Source organism: Cynocephalus volans, chromosome 16 (genome assembly GCF_027409185.1).
Source record: "Cynocephalus volans isolate mCynVol1 chromosome 16, mCynVol1.pri, whole genome shotgun sequence".
Lineage (NCBI taxonomy): Eukaryota > Metazoa > Chordata > Mammalia > Dermoptera > Cynocephalidae > Cynocephalus > Cynocephalus volans.
The window spans coordinates 70,168-83,035 of NC_084475.1; the positions used below are offsets into that span (position 1 = coordinate 70,168).

The 12,868-nt window shown below is 58.0% G+C and overlaps 2 non-coding genes across 2 annotated transcripts; both read right to left on the reverse strand.

Moving 5' to 3' along the window:
• Positions 1–355: 355 nt before the first annotated feature.
• On the reverse strand, positions 356–546 carry LOC134365361 (U2 spliceosomal RNA). Its single transcript, XR_010022061.1, has one exon. It is a non-coding gene; the product is annotated as a U2 spliceosomal RNA (small nuclear RNA).
• Positions 547–9,376: 8,830 nt separating this feature from the next.
• Positions 9,377–9,567, reverse strand: LOC134365270 (U2 spliceosomal RNA). Its single transcript, XR_010021982.1, has one exon. It is a non-coding gene; the product is annotated as a U2 spliceosomal RNA (small nuclear RNA).
• Between the last annotated feature and the right edge of the window lie 3,301 nt (positions 9,568–12,868).

The following is a 12,868-nucleotide window of genomic DNA, read 5'->3' on the forward strand; positions in this document are numbered from 1 at the left end:
AGGCAGAGAGAGGACAGACGGGACCTCCCCAGTTGATGAAAGAAAAGATGGGAACGAGAGACGTGTCGAGCCTGGCGACGGCGACGACAGCAGGTCGGAGCCCCCCCACCCGCCCCAGGTCCTAGGTGGGAGCGCAGCGCCGGGCGGGACCTCGGCAGCAGCTTCCCTCTCCCGGCGCACGCAAAGAGCGGGCCGAAGCGCCGACCACGCCAAGCGGCAGCGCCCCGCGGGCCTGGTCCCCGCTCGCCGGGTGGGCGGGCAACAGGGCGGAGGCCTCCGCAGCTATCAGCCCCTCAACACTCCGCAACCCGTCCCCGCCATCTCTCATCTTGGGTCACCAACGATCTTGTCCCCGGAGGGGTGCACCGCGCCTGGAGGCACTGCAATACCAGGCCGATGCGTGGACTGGACGGAGCAAGCTCCCGTTCCACGTCCCTGCTCCAAAAATCCATTTAATATATTGTCCTCGGATAGAGGACGTATCAGATATTAAACTGATAAGAACAGATACTACACTTGATCTTAGCCAAAAGGCCGAGAAGCGATGCCCGCCCCGCCGCCCCTCGCCACCTGCCGCCTCTCCCTTACCCATCTTTAGCTCACGGTGACCAACCACACCGTCGCCGTCTGCCTCTTTCGCTTTGTCACAGGCCTGTGCAAAACGCTGCGCCCCTCCGCGCATATCTGATGCTCTGCCTTGGAAAAGACACCTTTTACATCCCTTTCTCCTACGGCGGTTCCCCGGCTGAAGCCCCGTTCTCATTTCCATGCCCCGCCCATTCTGCCTCTGGGAGGCGTGGCCACTGCCACGGACTCCACCCTCAGGACCGCCTTGACGCGCTGCCGCGGAAGCTGGGTGCCGGGCCGGCTCCTGGTCTGTACCGACCTGCCTTAAAGACTGAGCGAAGGGGATCTGAGCTGCGGGCCGGGAGGGAGACTGTCGGCGCAGAGTGGCCCGACCTCTGCTGAAGAAAGCGGGCGGTGGGGGTGCGGGGCGAGGGGGAGGAGGGGTTACCCTGCTGAGTTAGGGGAGGGAACAGGACTTCCCTGACCGAAGGAGGAGCCCAGCGCCGAGAGTCAGGATCGCGGGTCCGGCCCCCCCCCGCCCCCGCCCCCGCCAAGGGCGGCAGAGAGGGGTCGCCGCCCTGATCTGCCCAACTCGCGCTCCGTCAGCGGGGGAGTTTGGGAAACTCCTTAGACCTCCCCAGTCTCGGTTTCCCCAGCTGAGAAGGGGATACCTGGATACCTTAGTGCCTGCCTCCTGGAGTTTAGGGAGCCCCACAGGAGCTCACCGGGCGACCGTGGCTTAGTCGTCTGGAATGTGGGTCTTAGCGTCCCACGAGGTTCCCGTGAAGGGGTCGTGCTTGTGAAACCGTAAGGCAGTCCGACCTTGGCCTCATCGGTCACAGTAACCCTAAAGACACCCAGCCTGGACAAGCTGTGTTGCCTGCCGACTGACGACAGGTAACATCGATCGTCTGCGCCAGGTGCTGTCCTGAGGCCTTTTCTTCGCTGCAGACCCACGGAGCTGACGTCAGGTGTGTGTGGAGACGCCTTAAGCGCCTCGCCCAAGACCACACAGCTAGTGAGTGAGTGGGAGAGGCAGGACTGGAACCTCGCCCTGGGCTGGCCGGCCGGCTGGCTGGGTGGCTGGCGCCAGCGTCCGCAGCCTTCACCGCCGCTAAACTCGCCTGTGGAGCGAGGAGAGAGCACGGAGCCCGGGAAAGTCCTCGCCTAGAGTGAAAGACTTGGTTCTGGTGTGTCGGGCCGGCCGTGAGACAACGTGCGGCTGAGCCCGTGAGACGCAGGGCTGTCTGCAGGGAGGCAGGAACGCAGCAGGCCGTCTAAGTGCATCGGTCGAGGGCACAGACGCACAAAGAGCCCACCCTCTGTCGACCGCTTACCGGCCTCGTGACTCACCCTGTGAACGCGGGGCTCCTCGTTCCAGCCCTCTGGGTTCAATCCGTGATCGGTACATTGGAGACAAGGAGAGAATGAGGAATTATCAGACATTATCCCAGAGATGGTGAGAAACGTCCGGCATGGGGCCTAGCCTTCAGAACACACACAAGGGGAGGAACCTCGGGTGAGTCCCTTCTGCCTCGCTCAGCTCCCCGTCTGTGGAACGGGGACGTCAACAGCCAGGACGTCATCTCCTGTGCTTCACCTCCCCGCGTCCGTCCGTCCGTCCGTCCGTCCGTCCGTCCGTCCGGGCCGCCCTCCCTTTCTCCATGGTCTGGCCTGACGTTTCACACACTGCTTGGCTATCTTCGCTGTGGCCCGATAAGGACGCCAGCTCCAGAGCGGGGACTTGCGTCGACTCTGCCAGCTCTGCCTCCCCGGCACCCAGTACACCCAGCGCCTGGCATGTACCGAGCACCCGATGAGGTGCCCGTGGAGCGAGCGAGTGAACGTTCGTTCGGTGATGTGATTCAGCTGTGGGGCTTGACGAGCGTCCGGCCTGGCTCGTGGTCGTTCGTCGGACCCTGCAGGCCTGACGCTCGGTTCCGCCACCTCTCCGCTGGGTTCTGTGTACGTCCGGGCCGCCTCGTGCCTCCCTGATGTGGTTTCCCGGGGAGCTCGGATCCGTCGAAAGGGTGCCCCGGGTTGCAGACATGCCTGTCCGGCGGCAAATCAATCATTTCGCGTTCCAGTTCCCGCGCCGGCCTCTCGTGAGTTTGGGGAACAGCAGTCGGTCCCCCGCAGCCGGCTCACCTCAGTGGGCGCGGACCAAAGTGCTCACAGATGTTACGGCGGCGCTGCCCGGCGAGCCCTTGTCCAGGTGTCCTACGGCTGCCTCGTCGTACCGTGCCGTCGCGGGCCCAGCGGCCGTCGCTGTGAGGGACTCGGGGACTCATAGGACGGGGACAGAGACACGAAGAGCACAGCGAGACTTCTCGAGCAGCAGCTGTGTGCCGCAGCCTTGGCCAGCCGTCCCGCGCTCCAGCTTCTGGAATGCCGCGCAGCCCGCGGGTCTCTGACTCGGAGGAGGCCCCAGCGTCTCCTCGTGCCGCTGAGACCCGCCGCGACTTCCTCGTCTGCGCGCTGACTGCTCGCCTCCGGCCCGTTTGCTTTGGAACGCGCGGTCTCCTGCATGGACCTCTCGGACCCACTTGGCACGTATCCTAGTCTAGGACTTGAGGTTATGGCTCCAGCTTCCGCTCTCCGGATGGCCGCCCAGTGGCCCCGGCATCGTGCGTTGCAATAGCCCGTCTTCTCGTGAGTTCCAGGTGCCGCCGTGACCGTACAAGAGATTCCCCACGTGGGTTTAGGTCTATTTCTGGATCTTTCTTTCTCTCTCTCTCTTTCAGAACTTTCGGATATCCTCTCTGTTCGTGTTTGTCTGTCTGTTTGTTTGCTTGCTTGCTTGTTTGTTTTTAAGACTTTATGCTTTAGAGCCTTTCTAGGTCCACGGCACACGTTTGAGTAGAAAGCACGCAACGTTCCCGCATATCCACTGCCCCCGCACACGCGCGGCCTCCCCTCCTTTCCACATCCCGCACCGGAGCGCTACGTCTGCTGCTGCGCTTTATGGGCTTTGACAAACGCATGAGGACAGGCATCCACCGTCGTGCTACCGCGCAGAGCAGTCTCGCTGCCTGAGAACTCCCCGTGCGTCTCCTACTCATTCGCTCCCTCCCTTCCCCCCAGCCCCCGCCCCACCCCCCAGCCCCCCTCCCCGGCAACCCCTGACCTTTTTCACCGTCTCCATCGTTTTTGCCTTTTCCAGAACGTCATACGGTTGGACTCATGCTCAGAGCTTACAGCGTTTTTACGTGGATTTCTTTCACTGAATCATAGGCCGTTAACATTCCTCTGTCTTTTCATGGCTTCCTAGCTCGTTCCTCTTCAGTGCTGAGTCATTCCGTCGTACGCATGTGCCACGGTTTGTGCGTCCAGTCACCCACCGAAGGACACCTCGGTTGCTCCCAAGTTTTGGCAGTGACGGAGCAAGCCGCTCTAAGCGTCTGCAGTTGCCGGGTCCTGCGGTCAGGCTATTGTTTTAGTCCGGTTTGCGTTGCTTATAAACAGAATACCTGAAACTGGGTGATTTCTCAGGAAAAGAGGCTTATTTGGCTTACGATTCTGGGACAGCAGCAGCATCTGGCACGGGCCTCGGGCTGCTTCTCCTCATGGCGGAAAGTGGCAGGCCGCCGCCGGGGTCCTGGAAACAATAAGCTCTCGCGGGAACTGATCGAGCGAGAACTCGCTCATTATTCCCCCCTCCCCCAGGGAGAGCAGTTAAGCCATTCATGAGGGATCCGCCCCCGTAACTCAATCAGGGTCCGACACCGCCACACGGGGGACCAAATTTCCACATGAGTTTTGCCGGGGACAACACGTCCAAACTCCATCAGGTATGTGTAGTTGTGTAAGAAACTGCCAAGCCACCTTCCGCAGTGGCTGCGCGGCTGTGCATTCCCAGCGGCAGTGCATGAGAGTTGCCCTTGCACGTCCTCACCGGCGTTCGGCGCTGTCCGTGTTTGGACATTAGTCATTCTAGTAGGTGTGTAGTGGTATCTCCTTGTTTTCACTTGCGATTCCCGAACGGCACGTGACGTGGAGCATCTTTTTGTATGGTTTTTTGTTTTCTTTTTCTTTTCTTTTCTTTTCTTTCTTTTTTTTTTTCCCCCCGCCATCTGTACATCTTTGTTGGCGAGGTGTCTGTTCTGATCTTTTGCCCAGTTTTTCATCGGGTTCTTCCTTTTCTTACTATGGAGTTTGAGCATTTCTTTGAATAGTTTGGATAACAGCCCTTTATCAGATATGTCTTTTGTGCATTTTCTTTTAGTCTCTTGCTCGTCTTCCCATTCCCATGACAGTGTGTTTTGCAGCGCAGAAGTTTCTAATTTTCTTGTAGTCCCATTTACCACTGATTTCTTTCATGGATCATGCCTTTGGTGTCGTAGGTAGAAAGTCATCGCTAAACCCGAGGTCCTTTAGATTTTTTCTCCTGTTATCTTCTAGCTGGCTGTTTTCAAATTGCGGACTAAGCTGATTCTGCGTGCGCCTACTGAGTACCCGGCATTGGATAGGTCCTGGGGTCACACAGGTGAACGTGATCTCGTCTCTGGGGTCAGCAAGGAGCATCTCCCGTGCTCTTCCGTTCCCCCTCCGGCCGCCCTATTACGCAGAAAGGCCACGCTTTGTCTGACCTGGCTGTTCTGTTGAGCCCTGTCCCGGACACAAACACACACGCGCGCGCACACACACGCACAGGCACACACGCAAACACGCGCGGACGCACACGCACACACGCGCGCACAGGCGCACGCGCGCACACACAGGCACACGCAAACACGCACGCACACGCGCGCAAACGCACACATACACACACGCGTGCGCATACACACGCGCACATACACGCACACACACGTCCACGCACGCGCGCACACACACACAAACACAGGCACACGCACACACACACACACACACACACACACACATAGCCGAACTCGTGCGCGTTCCGCCCCCCTCGAAAAAGAAAGAAAGAGGGGTCTTGACGACACTGCTGCCCTTCCTGCCTCCTTTGGATCCCACGGAGTTATTGGGGGGAGAGGGGGCTGCCTCCGAAGCCCATGGGGAGTGAGGGTCCCATCTCAGGGGAGCCCCACACCAACCACGGCCTCCTACTCGGACACAGAGGGACAACTCTGAGGTCCTGCGACTCACGTGCGAGTGGGGAAAATTGCCCCGGTGCCGGCACAAAGGGATGTCAAGGCCCAGAAGCCGGATGTGTGGCTTGCTGAGGAGCAAATGAAGTCCTCAGGGGGCAGCAGGACGTGGTTCTCGGGGTCCCCAGTTGTAGGCTCCTCTGACCTGGGCGACGTCTGGCTCCCCGCGGGCTCTAGACAGCACCCGGCATGCCCGTGTGACACCGGGGAGGCGGTGGGAGCTGAGCCACCCACCGCATCCTCACGTGGCGTCTCCTGCTCGTAGCTGCCTTGGACGTGGCCGAAATCGAACCGACCGTGGAACCGCATCAGAACGGTCCCTCTCACCCCTCTGGACCCCGGACCCAACGAGGCCTGGCCCGGCTCGGAGATGATGGAGAACAAGGGCCCCTGGGAGTGACAAATGGGAGGTACTATGGCCCTGAAGGACCGGTGACCGTGGAGCAGTGGGACCAAAAGCCAGACTGTGAGGAGGGCCAGCGTTGTGGTGAAACAGAGCTCCCCACACCCTCTTGACGTACGCTATCTGCTTCTGTAGAATTGCTTGCTTAACCTAAGTAACTCCATTTGGCCCCTGTCTGACCTGCAGACTAACACCCCCCTCCCACACACACACACCCTTCTGCGTGAGAAACCGTTCACCTTCTCATAGAAACAAAAGACAACTGCATGGGAACAGGAGCCACACACAGTGAACTATTACACGGGAACAGTTCACTGTGTGTGGCTCCTGTTCCCATGCAGTTGTCTTTTGTTTCACACGGTGAAAAGTTGTACGCTCGGGTGCTCTGACGGCTCATTCTCGGCTTCTGTGACCTAGTTCCCTAGCTTGCTCTGGGCACCTGGACAAACCCGCATGCCAACGGGATGTAGTTTGTGCCTCTTTCAAAACCCCGAAGACCAAGGCTCCAATTGCCGTTCTTCCTTGGTTGCACGTCGGGAGACGGACGCTGGCCAGCTGGAGTGCATAAAGAAAAGTGCCCTTTTCCGCACGAGTGGCGTGTAAGTGCGTTTCTTGTGGGAGGGTGCCTCCCAACAGTGCGGCAAGAGGTGAGGCCGGGCGGACCCAACCAGGCCCTCTCTTGAGCCATTCCCTGGACATTCCTCTCCTCGGCCGCCAGAGCTGAGGGCCCCTCAAGTTTTCTTCCCAAAGTCTTGTTTTTCCTCGGCCTCCCTCAGGCACTCCACAAGGTCTCACAGTTTATCCTCCCTCACCCCCACGCTGGATCCTCAGGGCCAGATATATTTTGGATTTCAGACTTTTCCAGATTCTAGAAATATGGACTGTGGACTATGAAACACCCCCACGGGGCCCACAGCCGCACCCTAGAATCAAACGTTAGTACTTCTGCATCCCATTATGTGAATATTTGCAAGAAGCAGGAGAAATGTTCATTAATGCCCGCTCTCAGTTGAGGTTATATTCTGCTGACGACAAGTCATGAGAAGAAATCGTTTTCAGGAACGAGGGATCTCGGCCTAGGCGTGTGGACCCACCGTGACAGTAAACTCTCTCAGGGTAGGGCCTGTCTTGTCTTTGTTCTACCTGCGCACCTGTCACTCGGTCTTAGCACATAGTCGTGATCCAATAAGTGTTTATTGAAGGAATAAACCCTAATTGATAACACTCATTTGGATCTGACCTGGGGGGGAGGGGAGAGATGCTTTGCTATCAGAGGTACATGTCCCTGCTCTCTTCCCGAGTCAAAAAGGTCACATAAAATTATTACCAACTGTATGGATCATGTATTTAATTTTCTGTATTCCTCTCTCTCTCTCTCTCTCTCTCTCTCTCTCTCTCTCCACCCCCCCCCCCCCCGCCATCTTACCAAATTTAGTTTTCTTAACTGACACGTAATGATTGTGTACATCCATGGGGTATGTTGTGATATTTGGGTACATGCGTACAACGTGCACCCATCGAATCAGGGTAACGGGCATACCCATCATCTCAAACATTCGTCATTTCTTTGTGTCGGGAACACTTCAAGTCCTCTCTATGAGCTATTTGAAATCACGCGACAAATTGTTGTTCCGTAGTCTCTCTCTCTTATTTTCTGTATTTTATGATGCTGTCGTATGTCGGGGGCCTGCCTGGCTGGCCAAGGGAGAGCCTTCCCTTCCCAAGGCCAGCTCATTTCTGGAGACAGCAGACGACTTGCCTGCAATGGGCCCATCCTATGCAAACCAACCAATCAAATAAATTGCTCGGACTTGCCTACCCTGGCTCTCACCCAATCGTTCCTCCGACCTCCCGTGCCACCCCCACTCCCGTCCCCCACACACGCCCTACCCACGATAAAGGCCCTGAGACATCGTTTCTCCTTTACTTCTTCTGACTCCCGACTGACCCGCGTGCCTCCCCACGTGGCCCCGTGTGGTGCGATGGGCCCCCTCCTTTTGGGAACTGTCCACCAAGCCTCTGTCCTTTGACCAAAACTTGAATCAGGCTCCTCTGGGTCCATTCTGAGTAGGCTTGACCTTGGGTTTCCCGCTCTGTCCTCGTAGGATCCAGTTTGAGCAAGAAACCCGCCAAACCAGTTCAGTGAAAATCCTCCCTCCTGGTCTCTCATCACCCTGGCTTGCCTTCCGCAACAATTCTACGGAGTCGGAGTCCGTCTAGCAGAAATCCCTCTTACCGCCCCCCCCCCCGATGTTTCTTTCCTCTTAGTACTTTTTCAACCACTGACACCCCCCCCAGCCCCCCCACCCCCACCCCACTTCCTTGGCTGTAACCACTCGTCCTCGTTGGAGTTAGGGTTAGGGTCCAACCTGTTTCCCACACTGCAAGATCCCGTTGCAGCGTCCCTATAACCTATCACCGTGGCCCCCGTTGAGTTTTTGTTCAAGTCTACCCGGCCGTCGTTAACAGGTGTCACGAATCGTGTTTTGGCTTTCACGCCGTGGAACATAACGCCGGGAACAGCCGGCTCATCATTTTTGCCCGCGTTCCGTCCGGGTGGATCTTCATGGCTCTTGGCACCGAACTGCCTGCTGGGCTCGTACTTTGTACGTGGACGTTGAAATCAGGAAACATGAGGACAGGCGTACCGTTAGAGAAACCCCGAGAAGCCAGAATCCGTCCCGAGTGCAACGGGAAGGGCCGTGGGGGGGGGGGGGGAGTAGAGCCCGAAGCCAGGAGACGCAGAGCCAGCGTTGTCGTTTGGCTTTTAAGGGTGGTAGGAGAAGGGTCTGGAAGCCGAAATCAGCAGCAAGTCCACGTGCTCCCGCCACCCAGGTAGTACAGGCTGAGGCGATGTGGGAGAGAAGAGACACAGACAAGCCCCCGAGGAGAGCAGTAGGGATAGGCAGGCGTGCGCAGCAATAGGAAGAGAGCATGTGGAGAAGAGGCAGAGAGAGGACAGACGGGACCTCCCCAGTTGATGAAAGAAAAGATGGGAACGAGGGACTTGTCGAGCCTGGCGACGGCAGCAGGTCGAAGCCCCCCCCCCCCACCGCCCCAGGTCCTAGGTGGGAGCGCAGCGCCGGGCGGGACCTCGGCAGCAGCTTCCCTCTCCCGGCGCACGCAAAGAGCGGGCCGAAGCGCCGACCACGCCAAGCGGCAGCGCCCCGCGGGCCTGGTCCCCGCTCGCCGGGTGGGCGGGCAACAGGGCGGAGGCCTCCGCAGCTATCAGCCCCTCAACACTCCGCAACCCGTCCCCGCCATCTCTCATCTTGGGTCACCAACGATCTTGTCCCCGGAGGGGTGCACCGCGCCTGGAGGCACTGCAATACCAGGCCGATGCGTGGACTGGACGGAGCAAGCTCCCGTTCCACGTCCCTGCTCCAAAAGTGCATTTAATATATTGTCCTCGGATAGAGGACGTATCAGGTATTAAACTGATAAGAACAGATACTACACTTGATCTTAGCCAAAAGGCCGAGAAGCGATGCCCGCCCCGCCGCCCCTCGCCACCTGCCGCCTCTCCCTTACCCATCTTTAGCTCACGGTGACCAACCACACCGTCGCCGTCTGCCTCTTTCGCTTTGTCACAGGCCTGTGCAAAACGCTGCGCCCCTCCGCGCATATCTGATGCTCTGCCTTGGAAAAGACACCTTTTACATCCCTTTCTCCTACGGCGGTTCCCCGGCTGAAGCCCCGTTCTCATTTCCATGCCCCGCCCATTCTGCCTCTGGGAGGCGTGGCCACTGCCACGGACTCCACCCTCAGGACCGCCTTGACGCGCTGCCGCGGAAGCTGGGTGCCGGGGCCCGGCTCCTGGTCTGTACCGACCTGCCTTAAAGACTGAGCGAAGGGGATCTGAGCTGCGGGCCGGGAGGGAGACTGTCGGCGCAGAGTGGCCCGACCTCTGCTGAAGAAAGCGGGCGGTGGGGGTGGGGGCGAGGGGGAGGATGGGCGCGCCGCGCCTGGAGGCACATGCAATGCCAGGCCGATGCGTGGACTGGATGGAGCAAGCCCCCGTTCCACATCCCTGCTCTAAATATCCACTTCTGGGACTCTCTTTCGCCGAGATTTTCAAGGAAACATCTCAGAAACTAATTCCTGTATTGCCCCCATAGGCCTTAAACATAAAACTTCCGGTGTCTCATTCCTGCCAGCTAGATCGAAGATGCACTTTCTGGTGCTTGTTTCCTTAAAGTTAAACTTGCTTCTAACTGGGAAACCTCCAGAGACTACTTGCTTTAGAGATATGCAACAGTGTTTTTTTCTCCGTAGTGAATGCCCATTCCAATGTGATTTCCCATAGAGTTTGCAGAACAAAACTCCTTTGAGCTCTACAAGAGTTCTAACTAATGCTTCTTCAGTTCACTGAGTTATGCTGAATTCTAAAGGAGGAAGCTTCTCGGACTCTTTTTCTCAGAGGCTTTCAAGGAATCTTCTGACTTGACTTGGAATATTGCCTCCAAAGGCCTGCACCATACAAGTTCCAAACCTGAATTCCTGCCAGCTAGATGTCAGATGCACATTCTGGTGCTTGTTTCCTTAAAGTTAAACTTGCTTCTAACTGGGCAACCTCCAGTTAGTGCTTGTGACAGAGATATCCAACACAGTTTTCGAACCCTGTGTGAATGCCCCTTCCAAAGTGATTTCGTGTATAGTATTCAAAACGAAACTCTTTTGAGCTCTACGTGAGTTCTAACGACCGCTTCTTCATTTCACTAAGTTATGCTGGATTCTAAAGGGGGAAGCTTCTCGGACTCTTTTCCTCAGAGGTTTTAAAGGAATCTTCTCATACTCGACTTGTAATGTTGCCTCCAAAGGCCTGCACCATACACATTCCAAACCTGATAGCCCTGGGCACAGTGCCTAAAGGATGAGTCAGCCCCGCAGAGCCACTCAGGTGACTGAGCCAGGCGATGCCCAAGTATATGCCCTATGGGGAACCCATGACTGGGCACAGAATCGGATTTGGCCGGCAGTCAGCGGGTGGCCCGACTGCTAATAGTCCCACCCTTGGGGGATCCCAGGTCCTGCTGGATGCCCCTGCAGAGGGATAAATTGATGGAATGATCCGGACTGAGCCAAATTGAAGGACGAAGGTAGAGGCAGGCACATACGCACCACACACACTGGGAAAGGGATGCAGGAAAACGGGGCAGGCTGTTGGCCTCTATGATGCTCAGGGAGAGCAGAGCAGCCTCTGATCCTAGCTTGTCTGCTTTCTAGACTGTCAGCTGTCCAGGGAGCCCGCGCCGGGCCCGCCCCCCGCCCCGCCGGCCGCCACTAAGGCAGCTCCGCAGCGCCCCCAGCGGCCGCGCCCGACCACGCCCCGCCCGCCCGCCGGTGCGCGGGGAAACAGGCCGCGTGGCCGGATCCGGCTTCTGGAGGCGCCTTCCACGAGGAGGCGTGCTTGGCACTTGAGTAGGGAACTCATCAATAAGAATGACAATCATAGCGATAAAATCAGCGACTAGAGGAACATGGGCCTCCTCGCTCTTCCTCCCACATGTCAGGCTCAGTCCTGCCCCAGGGCCTTTGCACAGGCTGTGTCCTCCGCCTGGAGATTCCACCCTGGCTGGCTCCGCATTCACGTCTCTACGCAAGTGTCACCTCCAGGCTCCCCACCTCCTTCAGGGTGAGCCACGTCACAGCTCCATTCCTGGGCTCCCCCACAGCCCCCCATCCCCCTAACTAAGCACCCAGCACCCCTCCCTCATTCCCTCCCTCTCTTCCTCCCCGCCTGCCATGTCTCCCCCAGATCTGTGATGGGGGGGCTCTTCCTGTTCCCAGAGCTGGACCCACAGAAGCAGCTCAGCTGGTGTTTGCTGACTGAGTCAGCTCTGTGAGGAGAGCAGGTGAACAGGTGAGCTCTTGCTCAGGTCATCCTCGCCATGACACCAGGGTGGTCCCTGGACCTCGTACAGAGCCCCCTCCCAGAAGAAGGAAGGCCCTGACCAGATGCGCACCCTGGACGGCGGACTTCCCAGCCTCCAAAATGGTGAGAAATAAATGTCATTTCTTAATACTTTCCCCAGTTTCAGGTATTCTGTTCTAAGGGACCAGGAAGCCAGCAGAGGCCGAGCTCGGCTCACAGAATCGCGCCCTGCAGGCAGCCGAGCCTTATTGGAGCATCTTCTGCCCATCACCTCTGCAATCATCCCATTGGCCATAGCGAGTCATGGCCACGCCCTCACCAGTGGGTCGGGAACTTCAAATCGGCTGTCAACGTGGGTGGGGGGGGTCCAGGGAAGGGGACAGAATTCGGAAGAGGAATAAAAGGGGATAGAACAGGAACTGGATCTGCTATCGCACTGTCCCTTTTCTTTTTCCAGACCCCCTTCTTTTATCCACACGTTCTCCTTTTAAAATAACCACTTTATTGAGATATCATGGACCCATCATAACCTTTACCCTTTCAAATGAACAAGTCAGCGGTTTTTAGAATATTCACAAAGTGGTGAAGTCATCACGACTTTCTAATTCCGGAGCATCTTCATCAGGCCCCAAAGGAATCCTGTACCCAGGAAGAGCTTGATGGTGTCCAGGTCCTTCCTGCCCTCGGTCTGGGCCCCGGGGGGCTCGGGCCCTTCGCTGCCACCCACGGGCCATGGCGCGCGCGGGACCGGCGGCGACTTGCAGCTGCAGCGGCGGACGCAACCGCACCCCCAGGCCCGGCCCGCGCCCCCGCCCCGGTGGCCGCCACAAAGGCAGCTCCGCAGCGCCCCCAGCGGCCGCGCCCGGGCGTGCGGGGAAACTGAGGCAGCACCGCCGGATCCCGACTGTGGAGGCG